Genomic DNA, 12,543 nt, shown 5'->3' on the forward strand with positions numbered 1-12,543 from the left:
GGGATGAAACGTTTGCAAGACAAATTCCCAGCTCGGCGAACAGAACCACAACAGACTTATCTACTAAAACTAATACAAACAAATTAAATTAAACTGAGTTCAGTTAAATTAAATTAAATTATATCTCACTACTTTATTCTATTTCACTCATCACACCTCCACTGAAGCTCCTATCCCTGGGAGCACCGGTCATTTTACCCATATTCCTTTCCCCCAGCCTCCCCCTCCTAGGGCCCCATGGGCACCCATACTGATTCCCAAGGCTATACCACAGCTCTAATTAATATTGCTGATAAGTCTGCGTCAATATAAAGTAAAAAGGGTCACGTCTTGTAAAACCGCTCCATTTGTGGTGCACCATATTTGTGAGGTAGTTTGGGGGAGATGCTCGATCACCAGCCACCACATAAGATCTGGGGGTTTTTCCAACTCATTAAAATGTTCTTCCTTGCACAGTGGGTAAGAATGTTACACAATCTCTTCCCATAATCCCCCAGAGAGGGTATATTTGGCAACTCCAGAAAAAGAAATACCAAATCCACTTTAACTTCGATCTCCAGGATGTCCTTCAACTCCCTTATTATAGAATTCCTGTATCTCTGAATCTTACAACATGACCAGCAACAGTCTGTAAGAGTGCCTAGACTAATTTTACATTTGTGACACCCTGATGATGTTCCTCTCTTGAGCTTAGCTAGTCTCTCTGGTGCCATATGAGCCCTGTGTAAAATCTTCAATTGCATGGCCTGCGCTCGGTTACATACTGAAATTTTCCTCACATTTTCCCATATATCTTCCATAACCCCAATGAGACATCCTCTCCTAGGTCTTGATTCCACATTCTACAGAGTCCCTCCACGCCCCCTAAGGCACGTCCTTTCTGTAAATGATACAAAGTACTAACTGAAAGAGCATCCGTACACCGGAGCATTCTTTTCTCCACTTCTGACTTGTAAAACTGATCCAGAAGCATGGTCTTATCTGAAAGTACCAGAAATGGTCCTTTAGATAATCCATATTTCCAACTTAGCTGGCTAAATGACATCAAGACCTCCCCCTCGAATAAATCTCCCAGAAAGGAGATTCCCTTATTCTCCCATAACTTAAAGCTGGAGTCCATTGCCCCAGGTTTAAATTCTTGGGCTCCCACCAACAGGGTAAATGGCAAGATCTTTTATATTAGATTCCCTACAGTATGGAAACAGATCCTTCAGCCCAACAAGTCAACACCGACCCTCCGAAGAGTAACCCACCCAGACCCATTCCCCTATCCTATATTTACCCCTGACTAACACACCTAACACTATGGGCAATTTAGCATGGGTAATTCACCTGACCTGCACATCTTTGGATTGTGGGAGGAAACCGGAGCGCCTGGAGGAAACCCACAAGAGGGGAGAATGTGCAAACACCACACAGTCAGTCGCCTGAGGTGGGAATTGAACCCGGGTCTCTGGCGCTGTGAGGCCGCAGTGCTAACCACTGAGCCACCGTGCCAATTGCCCTCGTCTTGCCTCATTATCCTCCAGGTCTTCACCACATTTTAAATGATTGATCTCTTACACTGGAATAGGAAGTAAAGTCTCTTCCATTAGGGCAGAGGTGCCTCCACACATCCACTAATCCCAACTCTTCACTCAAGTCCATCAACTGCTTAGATTGCGTGGGCATACCTGCTGAGCCTTGGCACCCTGTCAACCTCGGGATCTATTAGGCAATTAAAATCCCCTCTGATGATCGTGCGGCGCACCCCAAGACTCACTAATTTAGCAACTGCATCAATTAGAAATTTAAGAGGGTGCGCCAGGGGACAATACTCATTCAGAATGCCATACTCTTCTCCAAGTATTAAAGCTTTAAGAATGATAAACCGTCCATGTTCATCCTTAATTTGCTCAATTACCTGGAAAGGGAGGTTCCTTCTTACCAGTATAGCCACTCCTCTACTCTTAGAGCTAAAGGAGGGGAAGAATATCCTGTCATAATCCCCCTGCTGCAGTTTCAATTGTTCCTTATCAGTTAAATGCATCTCTTGCAGCCAGGCGATGTCCACCGTTTCCTTCCTAAGGCTTGACAGCACCTTCTTTCTTTTAATAGGGGAATGGCTCCCTTTTACATTTCAGGTGCATCACCAGAACAGATCATCAGCCATGGTCGTCCAGGGCAGCCCGTGGTTTCCGAAGAGGAGGAAGATTATCTGAGATGCGGCGAGCGACAAAGATATTACCTCTATTAAGTCTAAAAATGACTTCTATAAAAACTACAACTAAAAAATGAATCACTACATATAACTTGAGCAAACACCCAAATAACCCCCAATTCACTAGAAGTCTCCCCCCTTGGTCATAGAGGGCACTCCTCCCAATCCTTGCAACCATCCCAACTCCCTCTCCTGAGGCCATGCCCTAGCCCCAGGCAATTCACAAATGAAGAAAACCTGTAATTTACATTGTGAGTTAACAATGGATGCCCATTTCCCCCCACACACATCTTAACCACAGGTATAGCCAACCCCAATCCAAAAATAAAAGGACAGCAGTAAGAAAAAACCCCAGGCAATACCCAACCAACGGATATACAAAATAATTCTGGTTTTACAGCAAGGCAGCATGTATAAAGCCAATAACCACAAAAAAAGGGGAGAAAGGAGAAACAAAGGGGCAATAAAATATAAATAAAATCCCGTACCATTGTCTGTAACGATGTCCCCTTCCCCCACATCCCGACCCGAGTCCTTTAATTCAGAGAATTCACAAAGTCCTTCGCCTTTTCTGCAGAATCAAAATTATATACCATCCCTCCATGAATGAAATGCAACACGGCTGGGTACCTCAAGGAATATTGATTGTCATTTTGTCTGAACTTCACTAAACACCCTTCTCTTCTTAATTAGGGCTCCTGAGAAATCCTGAAAAAAATTATTCTTGAGCCTTCTTACATTAAAGCCTGTGAATCTCTTCCCAGCCTTCTTGCTGTTTCAATCACTAACTGTTTTTCTTCATAATGCAGATGTCACACTAGGACCGTATGGGGGTGTGGATCTGACCCGGAATGCGCATTGCGATCCAGTGGGCCCGGTCCACACCCAACAGGCCCAACTCCAATACCAGCCCCAGGAACTTCGGGAGCCACTTCTGCATGAAACCAACAAGGTCTTTGCCTTCCTCGCGTTCCAGAAGACTCATAAGCGTGAGTTTTTTCTTCTATCTTTATTTTCCAGGTCGTCCACTTGCTCCTGAAGGACCCGAACCCAGTCTTCCAGCGTTCGGATCCTTCTTCCCCCGACCTCTGCCACAGTCTCCGATGCCGCGGTCCTCTCCTCTGCTGCCTATTCTCTTCGGTCCAACATTTGAATTTCCTGCTCATGCTTTTTCAGCGTGGCAGATAGTGGTTCCATGCTGCTTCAATCTTTTCTTGGAGTTTGCCAAACTCCGAGAGTAACTGCTGCTACCCCATTAAATCCAATGGGGCCGCCCCAGGAGTTTGAGCAATAGCTGCAGACACCCCCAATGCAGTAGGGGAGTGCCCTGCCTGCTGCACTCCTTTAGGCCCCTTTCCGTTTTGCTTCCATCCTGGTCTTAAAGCTATTAAACCACAATTTTAACAGCTCCAGATATTCAATAATTTTATATTAGCAATTTTTTTTCTCCTCGGGATGGTTGATGAGGCGGGGGTGGGGGGGGTAAAGGTCCACCTTGCCAGGGGTATGGCACAGAGCCCAGCACAGCAGACAACTCAGACCGCTGCCATCTTGAATCTCCGCTATGAACTTATTAAATAGCAATGGGTTTGAATGGCCAACTCCCACACCTAATTTGTATATTAATATTTTCGGGGGATGCAAGGAAACACTTATACACACAAAGGCTTTTGAAATGGTCTTCTACAAACCACACATAAGAGTCATAGAGATGTACAGCACGGAAACAGACCCTTCAGTCCAATTTGTCCATGCCGACCAGATATACCAACCCAATCTAGTCCCACCTGCCAGAACCTGACCCATCTCCCTCCAAACCCTCCCTATTCATATACCCATCCAAATGCCTTTTAAATGTTGCAATTGTACTAGCCTCCACCACTTCCTCTGGCAGCTCATTCCATACACGTACCACCCTCTGTGTGAAAAGGTTGTCCCATAGGTCTCTTTTATATCTTTCCCCTCTCACCCTAAACTTATGCCTTCTAGTTCTGGACTCACCCACCCCAGGGAAAAGACTTTGTCTATTTATCCTATCCATGCCCCTCATGATTTTATAAACCTCTATAAAGTCACCCCTCAGCCTCTGACGCTCCAGGGAAAACAGCCCTAGCCTATTCAACATCTTCCTACAGCTCAAATCCTCCAACCATGGAAAAATCCTTGTAAATCTTTTCTGAAGCCTTTCAAGTTTCACAACATCTTTTCGATAGGAAGGAGACCAGAATTGCACGCAATATTCCGACACTGGCCAAACCAATGTCCTGTACAACTGCAACATGACCTCCCAACTCTAGTATTCAATACTCTGACCAATAAAGGAAAGCATACCAAACGCCTTCTTCACTATTCTATCTACCTGCGACTTCACTTTCAAGGAGCTTTGAGCCTGCACTCCAAGGTCTCTTTGTTCAGCAACACTCCCTCGGACATTATCATTAAGTGTGTAAGTCCTGCTAAGATTTGCTTTCCCAAAATGCAGCACCTCCCATTTATCTAAATTAAACTCCATTGACACTTCTCAGTCCATTTCCCCATCTGATCAAGATCCCATTGTAATCTGAGGTAACCTTCTTCGCTGTCCACTACACCTCCAATTTTGGTGTCATCTGCATAATAACTAACTATATCTCTTATGCTCACTTCCAAATCATTTATATAAATGACGAAAAGTAGCACAATCTTTGTGGCACTCCACCGGGCACAGGCCTCCAGTCTGAAAAACAACCCTCTGCCACCACCTTCTGTCTTCTACCTTTGAACCAGTTATGTAGCTAAATGGCTAGTTCTCCCTGTATTCCATGAGATCTAACCTTGGTAAACAGTCTTCCATGACGAACCTTGTCCAACACCTTACTGAAGTCCACATAGATCACATCCACTGCTCTGCCTCCATCAATCCTCTTAGTTACTTCTTCAAAAAACTCAATATAGTTAGTGAGACACGATTTCCCACGCACGAAGCCATGCTGACTATCCCTAATCAGTCCTTGCCTTTCCAAATATGTATAAATCCTGTCCCTCAGGATTCCCTCCAACAACTTGTCCACCACCGATGTCAGGCTCACTCGTCTATCATTCCTGGCTTTCCTTACCACCTTTCTTAAACAGTGGCACAATGTTAGCCGACCTTTACTGTTCCAGCACCTCACCTGTGGCTATTGATGATACAAATATCTCAGCGATGGGCCCAGCAATCACTTCCCTAGTTTCCTACAGAATTCTAGGGTATACCTGATCAGGTCGAAGGGATTTATCCACCTTTCTGTGTAAGATGCATTGTTTTCATGGAGTAAAGTGGACAGCAACCAAGGGTATGCACATATACTTGGAAATTCAGACGTTGAGATCTGAGTTACTCTGCTTCTCCACAGATTGGGCTGTAGTAGTATTTTGCTGAAACACTCAATATTGAAATTCGTGTAGCACAAAAGTTGCAGTACTTAACAATGAAAAGTAAAATACTGCACAACTGAGAGATCTGAAATAAAAACAAATTGCTGGATAAATTCAGCAGGTCTGGCATCATCTGTGGAGAAGAACAGAGTCAATGTTTCAAGTCCCATGAGGAGACCCATGATGTGTGAGTTTCTCCAGTACTTTCTGTACTTACCTATTAGTTGCCCAATAAACAATGGAGAGAAAGCTAGGGCTGCTGAATTCATGTTTCAGTTCAGTGTTTTATGGCATAATCAATCATTCATAAATACTTAAAAATATCTTTGGCATTGAAAATTTAATTTTAAAAGTGTGGAGTTCTTGTTTCTTCAGAATTTAATTCCTGGTGTAAATTTCATGTTTTTGTGTTGCTCTTTCAACTTTTTCTTTGCATCCCATATTTCGTTCCCAATCTTTACTTTGAGTTCTGTGCATTATTTAAATCTTATTTATACTTGGTGGTTTATTCTGTGTCAGTGTCAATGAGGAGTCATCAATCTCATTGGCTGTTCCTTTCCCTGCTCACACATACCACTGGTCAATGTCCCATGACAAGTCCCTACTCAAAAGTCAACAAAAAAATTTCTGGACTGTCATGGCAATGAATACAAAAGGTGTGAGAGCTTGCTGTAGATATTTTTAAACAACCTGGTCAGGCATATTATGATATAACTCTGAAGCAGATGAGACTTGAACCAGAATCGTAGGGAGATTCCCACTCACCACAAGAATCCCTGATTCAAATTTCACCATTTGCCACGATGGAACTGGAATCTATGTCCCTGACCGTTCAAAAGTGCTTCTAGATCACCAGATCACCACATTATCATACCTCCACTGTGATTTACTGGATGCAAACTGGCTGCTTAATTACCTAACAAATTACTACAGTTTAAAAACATTTTAATGGGTGTCAAATGTTTTAGGACATTCTTTGATGACGGCTGCCATATAAATTTTATAACGTATGTTAAGTATTACCATAATTTATATTGAAATGTATTTTTAATGTTGCTTTGATACTGACCACAAAATCTGGGGCATCACACGCAGGAGCTTGACAGTGCCAAAGGCTTTACCCGTCCCAGGTTTCTTAGCCCATAGTTTCTTCATCACTAACACCTCCTGATCTCTTGCTGGAGTCCAGCTCCATAATCCATTAATAGTCTCCGCTCACCAGTTGCTGAAACGCACTCTTTCCTCCTGACTTACTCTGACAAAGCACCAATCTAATTTCTATATATGTATAGAATGGATGTGTTTTTTTTACTGCTGATGATTTCCTCTCCCTGTCTGAACAAGAGACGGCCCCGACTCCATGGAAACAGGAACGCTCACAGCCGGAAGTTGCCTTTCCCGGAAGCAGCCGCCGCGCTCCATGGGTCATGGAGGTCAGAGGTGAGAGGTCAGGATGTGAACGCGCTCTCGGAGCCGGAGGCTGAGGAACGGCACACATGGCGACGACTGATAGGCTCCGCTCGTGAGAGAGTCCAGGGGAGGCAGCAACCGGCACAGGTACCAAGCACCGCTTTATCCGCACTTACCGCCGGCTTTGTGAACCGAAAGCACCGAGTACTCCCCCGCTCACACTCACTTTGCGAATGCCCACTTACCCGGAGTGAGCTGTGATGCTCAGTTAAAATCCAGCCTAGTCTCAGGTTATCCTAGGGCAGGGTAGTGGTGAGGTCGGAGCATTTAATAGCCAAGACATAACGTTTAAGTCGACTTCCAGTTGCCATCGCTAGTTTTTAATCCTTGTTCTGGCATTTCCCCGATGGTGCTGAGTCTTGACAGCGCTTTCGTTTCCATGTGGGGGTCTTTGCTTCTGCAGTTTGAGCACCCATTTCTTACGTTCCCTGAAACCAGAATGTGATCACGTAATTCTTTCCTCTTAAATTTCCTTCATAAATGTTGACGGTAAAAGGGGAAAAGCAAATGTTGCATGCCGCCACCAGGGTCTTTTTAAAAGTCTTTTTCCCATCTTAATATACACTGATGAAAATAGTTCCCCAAGCCATTCGTTGTCTCTCGTACTTTAGTGTTAAAATGAAATATCTCGGTTTTCTTCACTGGACACATTCATTCCAAATACTTTCCTCCATTCGTCTTTCCAGTGTCAACCCATGACAATATGTGAACAATTCGGAGAAGTGATTGCCGAGATATATAATCATTTTATTGCATTTGGTGCTTCCTTGAATATGTTGAATAACTTGGTGTTAAAATCGTACGTAGCCCTCACAAGTAATATTGGGTACGAGTCATGTCGCTATGGTCTCTCTTTGAAGCCTTTCGCCCACCTGATCTTTCACTAAATGAAAACATTGTGGAAAGGTGGTCATTTTGCTGTCTTGATGAATCAATGGACAAAACTGTTTTAGAGCTATTCAGACGTGAGTGTTCAGAGTATAGTAAGATTTGGTAGCAAAATAGAATGTTGTGGTATATATTTGCTTTGTGGTGTGCCCAAATCACGGGCAATGTCAATGTACAGAAAATTTGTTTTATAAATTAAATAATTCATTACATTGATCTAGAGCATAAAACAATGTGGCATCTTTACTGTAATAGAATTTCAATGTTTCACATAAGTCTTATACAAAATTTGACAACAAGCCATGTAAGGAGATTTGCGGATTATCAGAATGATCTCATTGAATGGACTTAATGGTCCAAATGGCTACATCTACTCCTTTATTTTATCATCTTATGGAGATATTTTGTCAGATGGTTGGTCAGAGGTTTTAAGGCGTGTCTTCAAGGAGCAGGAAAGTGCCATCGGTAGTATCAAATGGCACTTACTGGACAATAACCTGCATACTAATTATTAGTTTCTCTGCTGCCACAGCCACTTAGCTCCTGAACTAAGTATTACATTAGTCCAAATGTGGGCAAAGGCTGAACTTGAAGTCAGATGAGAATTGAATTTTAGCTTAATTCCATTCTGAATAATATTTGGAAATCACTTTAAATAATCTGTGGCCTATGTGTGGTACAGTTCCCCTCAAACTATTAAGTGGTGAAGGTCTGACTCCATTAAGTTTTCTCAAAACCCCTTATATTACATTGTAACACATTCTACATGTTTAGGGAAGTACACTGTGCTCTTGTGCAGGCTATTCCTTCTCAGAATATTTTACTTAATTGTGCATGTAACTGCTTCACTGTATTACACCTCTACTTTATTACTCTACAACAGTGATTGCACTTGACATCAAAATAGTATTTGACCTTGTTTGACAACAATGAGCAGATTATAACTGCAGACAGGTGAGGAATGGAGAATTTCTCAAAGTTTGGAGTCATATCTGACATGAAGAAAGATTGCTATGATTGTGCAAGGGCAGTTGACACAGTCTCTGGGTGTTCCTCAGTGTAGCATCATACGTCCAAAGGTTTTGAGCTACTTCACTGATAGTAAGTGACATTTATGCCACACAAATTCCAAGCAATGACCATTTCCAACAAGACAGAATCTAACCATCCCCCATGACATTCAATGGCTATATTTCTCCATTCTTAACATCCTATGGGTTACCATTGACCTGAAACTGAATTGTAGCAGTCATATAGTATTGGGGCTATGAGAGCAAGTTAGAGGCAACAAATCCTGTGCTGAGTAACTCATCTCCTGATACTCCACTATCCACAAGATACAAATCAGGAGTGTGATGCAAGACTGACCATTTGGCTATATGACTGCAGCTCTGTCTGTATTCAAGAAGCTCAATGCCGTCAAGCACAAAGCAACCAGCTTGTTAAGCACTCTATGCACCACCATAAGCATAATTAAAAATCTCACAGCACCAGGTTATAGTCCAACTGGTTTATTTGGAAGCACCAGCGTTTGGAGCGCTGCGTCTTCAGGTGGTTATGAAGTATACCACCTGATGAAGGACCAGCGCTCCTAAAGCTAGGGCTTCCAAATAAACCTGTTGGACTATAATCTGGTGTTGTGATTTTTAACTTTGTACACCCGAGTCCCAACACTAGCATCTTCAAATCATAAGCATCACTGACTCAGTGGAAGCAGTGTGTGCTTTTATAACCATGCTCTTCAATATGTCAATCATAATCGACTGGTTAATCTCAGAATCTCTCAGTTGATCTCTCTGCCTGCCCGCATTTCCACACCACACACGTCGATCGCCATGCTTCCGCATGAATTCCATGAAGTCTCACAGATTGAGAAAAGGCTTTGTCAGCTTGTTGCATCATGGTTCAGTTTAGCCCAGATGGATGACCATTGTAGGGTAAAATAATTTTTGTGGTTGAAATGCAAACAAATAAGAAATAAACTAGGAACTGGTGTGTGAAGCCAGTATATTACAGACACTATTCTGTCCAAGACGTTTGTGCGAACTCTGCAAGAACAGCTTAGTAGCTCTGCTTCTCTGCTTGTTTTCTGTAGACCTGCAGTTTTTTTTTCTTCAGCTGCTAATCTAGCCAATCACTCCAAGATGGAGGAAAGTTACAGGAAACGCTGCCATGCCCCACATCCCGTACCTGACCAGTGCAAGCTGACCAGAGGCCCGGAAACAGAGTAACTACAGATGTGACCTCCACATTGTGATACTTGAAAGCAGCCCAGGAACATTCTGGATGTTCTAGATGCATAGAGGGTGCAGCATGATCACTGGTGGAGTGACATCATAAACTACAAGATGAAACAGTAAATGATGCACGATAAACCTGGACCGTCTAAAAAGAATCCAAAAATGAATGGCTTGCACATGGAATAGTCAGCGGCTGCTGACTATTCAAAGACTTTAAGAACAAAGATGACATAATAACAGCAACCCAGAGGATGTCACTTGGTGTTTCCACAGCAGCAAGACAAGGTGGACTCTTTATCTGAAGACATCTTTCAGCAACTGAAGCAGGATCTAAAGGGCTGAATGCTTCTTATTTTAGGTTGCTAATATATCGACATGACCAACACAGCCAGCTGATAGTTTTTTTTTAGATTAGATTACTTACAGTGTGGAAACAGGCCCTTCGGCCCAACAAGTCCACACCGACCCGGCGAAGCGCAACCCACCCATACCCCTACATTTATCCCTTTTAACCTAACACTACGGGCAATTTAGCATGGCCAATTCACCTAACCCGCACATCTTTGTGACTGTGGGAGGAAACCGGAGCACCCGGAGGAAACCCACGCAGACACGGGGAGAATGTGCAAACTCCACACAGTCAATCGCCTGAGTCGGGAATTGAACCCGGGTCTCTGGCGCTGTGAGGCAGCAGTGCTAACCACTGTGCCTTGTGTGTATGGTTTTTCAAGACTTAACTGAAAAGGATCTTGTCACCTGTTTGCCCTCTTAATGAGACAGCAAGAAGTGAGAATAACAACGGTCAAAAGGTACCTCCTTGAGAATAACATTCCATTCAATAAACTGATTTCTGTCAAAGTCAAAAAGTGTGGCACTGGAAAAGCACAGCAGGTCAGTAGCATCCGAGGAGCAGGAGAATCAAAGTTTCAGGCATTAGGCCTTCATCAGGAATGTCACAGCTGAGGATGCACTAGCCATGCTTAGCATTAATGCAAGCTTTGTTGCATTTTGCACTAATGATCCTGACTTCCTCCTTTTGTCAATTACCACTATATAATCCACCAGCAAGCATTAGCAAATAAAGTTATAAACTTTTCTCATGTAATGAAAGCTGCTTAAATTGTGAACTCGATTTGACCAAGAGACCTTCAACACCACCTGTTTAAACGCTTACTCAACAAACTCAAAACTGTCTGGAAGACATTCTAGGAAATAGTATCTGGCTGAGAGTTGGAGTCAGGATTTGGAAGTCCTGGAGGATGAGAAAGAGGCAGAGACTTTGCCACAATGTTGGGGGAAGTCAGGAGGCACTTGGGAAAATTACGTGGTCAATAATTCAGTGCAGCTGAGAGATTGAGGTTTTAAAATGTCCAGAAGCATTATTTGCTTCATACAATTTAGCAAGATTACAGCGAAGGAAAAAGCCCTGGCACTTGGTGAGGCCAGCTGTTGGTGAAAAGCTGGATTTGTGCCAGTGATTTAAGTACTGGAAAACAGTTCATGAGTTGAGGAATGTGAATACAGGGCAGAAGAATAATTGACTGGAACAGGAACAGAATGCTACCTGACCTGCTATGCTTTTCCAGTGCCACCCTTCTCGAGACAGTCTTTCAGGCAGTCCATAACAGAACCACTTGTGAAAGTGGATTTCAAGGCCAGATCAGCAAAGTGTAGGATCTAATACATGTGAAGTTGAATGAGATTTGATAACTCATTGTATTATTAACTTGGAAATCTATGGAATCTGTCTTGATCACATTTTCTATTTGTTGTGCAGTGTTCAGTCACAGAATATTAACCATGTTTACCACATTAATTAAAAGTAAACTGGACACGTATTGTAAATTGTCTTACTGTTCTAGTTTGGAAAGTAGAGTTTATTGTTCAAAACTGTAGTATCTTGCAGCTTTATTCTATTGTTTAATCCTCTAGATCTCACCTTTTTGTACTTTAATAATAAAGTTTACTAACCAGATTCTAGCATAAAGTTAGGAGTTTAGTCTGGGATTGTAACAATATTCTGGTTGTAAACCTGGAATAGAGGAGAGATGATAGAGTAGCTTCTATAGGTAACATGTTGGTTGGATTGGTTTTGTGGAGTCATGGAGCTTTGAATCATGTGCCAAGCTGGAAGGCATTATAGAAGGTGAATTAAGTGCAGTAGCAGTTTGAAGGATAGATTATTGAGAAACTTATTAATGAACATGTTTTCACATGAATGAGGATCCAATAGGTGTGTACACCAGTGACAGAGCAATGAACAAAAGCAATGACAAACCTCTTGATCACCATAAGATGTAGGGAGATGTACTTTAGCCTTGGAATGTGAAACTGTAAGTAGGAATCAAA

At 42.7% G+C, this 12,543-nt stretch overlaps 2 protein-coding genes across 3 annotated transcripts in view; one reads left to right on the plus strand and one right to left on the minus strand.

Annotated features, from left to right (window-relative positions):
* dnajb9a (DnaJ heat shock protein family (Hsp40) member B9a) overlaps positions 1 to 6,876 on the minus strand; it is a 36,037-nt gene extending 29,161 nt beyond the window's left edge. The window contains exon 1 of the mRNA XM_087997230.1: positions 6,666 to 6,876. The gene's annotated coding sequence lies outside the window, so the exon portion shown is untranslated. The remainder of the gene's footprint in view (positions 1 to 6,665) is intronic.
* A 121-nt stretch (positions 6,877 to 6,997) lies between these two features.
* LOC122559659 (endoplasmic reticulum-Golgi intermediate compartment protein 2) overlaps positions 6,998 to 12,543 on the plus strand; it is a 70,341-nt gene continuing 64,795 nt past the window's right edge. For both annotated transcript variants that reach the window (XM_043709503.2, XM_043709506.2), the window contains exon 1: positions 6,998 to 7,153. The gene's annotated coding sequence lies outside the window, so the exon portion shown is untranslated. The remainder of the gene's footprint in view (positions 7,154 to 12,543) is intronic.

The sequence above is a fragment of the Chiloscyllium plagiosum genome, unplaced genomic scaffold (assembly GCF_037043375.1).
Source record: "Chiloscyllium plagiosum isolate Xiang-an unplaced genomic scaffold, Cpla_swu_hap1 HiC_scaffold_19, whole genome shotgun sequence".
Taxonomy (NCBI): Eukaryota; Metazoa; Chordata; class Chondrichthyes; order Orectolobiformes; family Hemiscylliidae; genus Chiloscyllium; species Chiloscyllium plagiosum.